The sequence below is a fragment of the Octodon degus genome, unplaced genomic scaffold (assembly GCF_000260255.1).
Source record: "Octodon degus isolate 3935 unplaced genomic scaffold, OctDeg1.0 scaffold00078, whole genome shotgun sequence".
In the NCBI taxonomy this organism is placed as follows: domain Eukaryota; kingdom Metazoa; phylum Chordata; class Mammalia; order Rodentia; family Octodontidae; genus Octodon; species Octodon degus.
Window position 1 is genome coordinate 8,658,429 of NW_004524654.1, and position 2,861 is coordinate 8,661,289.

The following is a 2,861-nucleotide window of genomic DNA, read 5'->3' on the forward strand; positions in this document are numbered from 1 at the left end:
AGCTGATTAATAGGACAGTTTCGATAATCAATATATTGTACATTGTTATCTTCTTAGTGGTTATCCATAGTACAAGAAGCAGACAGGATATCCTGTCCAAACACTATTAGTACACCTCTTTCTTCTCATTCTCTTGGTTCTCAAACTTCCAGCATGTAGTTCTTCTAACATTTATTAATTATGTTTTAATTGTCAAGCCACATTATGTGCTGATTTAGTTAGTCTCTACCATCCTGAAGGATTGGGATAGACATAGACATAGAAATTAAGTTGGGTTATAGAAAAGTTGAAAGAATTTCGTTTTATTCACATTTGAGGGTTTTAAGACAGAGGTTTGAAACTATTACTCTTGCCATCTTTGATCCTTGGTCTAGGTAGCCAAGTTTATTTTTTTTCTTTTTGAGACAGGGTCTCACTATGCAGTTCAGCCTGGCCTGGAGCTCACTTTATAGCCCAGGCTGGTCTTGGACTTGTAATGACCCTCCTGCCTATAGCTGAGTGCTGAAGGCAGCCAAGTTTTTTTTATTTTATTTTATTTTTTTAGCCAAATTTTAACTGAAGGTTAGATTCAAAGATGAAGAAGATGAACAGATGATATATATTGATCAGGTAGAGTGATAGTAATAGATGTCAGATAAAGAATTTGAGGTGGGTTGTTTTTGTGGGGCTTTTGCAATACTGTTACATCCCCTTAAACAACTTCTTCTTCTTCTTCTTCCTCTTCTTCTTTTTCTTTTTCTTCTTCCTCTTGTTTCTCCTTTTTCTCCTTCTCTTCCTCCTCTTTTCTCAGTCTCCCTTTCTCTTTTTTGAAATGAAGTCACACTATACAGTCCAGGCTGACCCTGAACTCACCATGTAACCCAAACTGACCTCGAACTCATAGTGATCCTCCTGCTTTTGAGTGCTGGGATTACAGGTGTGTGTCATCATGTATAATGGATGATTGATTGTGTCAAATTAAGAGATTTAGTTGATAGAAACTTAACTAAATTTGCTCAGTGGCTCTACACCCTAGCATGTAGAAGACCCACCCCAGGGAACCTCCTCACCTGGACACTATAACAGGGAAATATGGAAGGACAGATCTGCTTCTGTTCTTGGAGCAGTTCCAGTCTTTACTTGCTGCATGGACATCATTTCCAGGCCTCTAGCACAGACTCTGGCTTCTGGTGTAGACTCTTTACCCTTGCATTTTGCATTCTTCAGCCCTTTATCACAGACTTGTTGCCCTCCTGGTATGGTCTTGCCACAGGACACAATAGTGAGCTCCAGACCTAGGACAGAATCCTTTGGTATCAGCATACAGACACCCTCTGCACTCTTTCTCATCCAACTCTTTTTTTTTTCTTTTTGGCTTCCTCTTTCTTTATTGGATACTTTATAGATATTGCGAAGGTCTGAGTTACATTGTTAAATAATTATTTAAAAACTGTCCTGGGGGCTGGTGAGATGGCTCAGTGGTCTAAAGCACCTACTTGGAACAAGCTTAGCAAAGCACAGGGACCGCGGTTCAACATGCCAGCCAGCCCCGCCCCCTGGTGGGCTGAGCTGGCCACACACACACACACACACACACACACACACAATAAATGTTTAAAAAAAAAATAATAAAGGAGCGCGGTTTCCGGGGCAGGCCGCCGCGGGCGGCGACTGGCGTGGCCCAGCTCTTCCTAGCCTGGGTTTCGGGGCTCGCCGCTGCGATGAGCTTCCTCAGAAGCTTTCCTCCGCCGGGGCCGGCCGAGGGGCTCTGGCACCAGCAGCCAGATACCGAGGCCGTGTTAACGGGAAAGGCCTGGGCGCCGGCACCCTTTACATCTCCGAGAGCCGCCTGTCTTGGTTAGATGGTTCCGGATTAGGATTCTCACTGGAATACCTCACCATTAGTTTACATGCTGTATCCAGGGACCTAAATGCCTATCCACGAGAGCATTTGTATGTAATGGTGAATGCTAAATTTGGAGAAGAAGTAAAAGAATCTCTGGATGATGATGAAGAGGAAGACAGTGATGATGATGTTGAGCCTATTTCTGAATTTAGATTTGTGCCTAGTGACAAATCAGCATCGCAGGCGATGTTCACGGCCATGTGTGAGTGCCAGGCCTTGCACCCAGATCCTGAGGATGAAGACTCAGATGATTATGATGGCGAGGAGTATGATGTGGAAGCACACGAACAAGGACAGGGGGCTATCCTATTTTATACCTATGAAGAAGGACTATCCCATTTAACAGCAGAAGGGCAAGCCACACTAGAGAGATTGGAAGGCATGCTCTCCCAGTCTGTGAGCAGCCAGTATAACATGGCTGCGGTATGCACAGAAGATTCCGTGAGAGACTATGAAGATGGCATGGAAGTAGATACAACACCAACAGCTGCAGGGCAGTTTAAGGATGCAGATGTTGATCACTGAAAGTCATTTATATTGCTTTAAGATTCTGCTCAGTACTGTAGGAGAGAACTTGGTGCCTCTTCCTTCTGAAGACAGGTTGATGAATGTCTTTTTTCCTTCTCTAAAACTCACTTAAGCCAGTTCTTCCTCAAGATAAACTATACCGAGACAGCAAGTTGTCATCAGCAGAAGAAACAATGACCTTTATTAACAAAGGTGAATTAGCTTAACCATGGAGGTATTTGTAGTTTATCATTTACTCTCTAACTTTGTGTCTAGGTACACACTGACTAGGCCTATAATTCCTGCCTTTGCTGTATACATCATCCACACACTAGCAGGAACTTTGCAGGAAAATAGGCTGAAGTTACAGAGATGTTGTGGGGAAAGAGGGAATGCAGGTCTTTGGGCTCTAGAATACCTTTATCCATAAAAGAAAAGGCAGAGGTCTCAGAAGCGGCAGTAGTATCTT

The 2,861-nt window shown here is 43.4% G+C and overlaps 1 pseudogene; it reads left to right on the top strand.

Moving 5' to 3' along the window:
* Positions 1-1,643: 1,643 nt before the first annotated feature.
* Positions 1,644-2,459, top strand: LOC101581438 (annotated as a pseudogene).
* Positions 2,460-2,861: the final 402 nt, after the last annotated feature.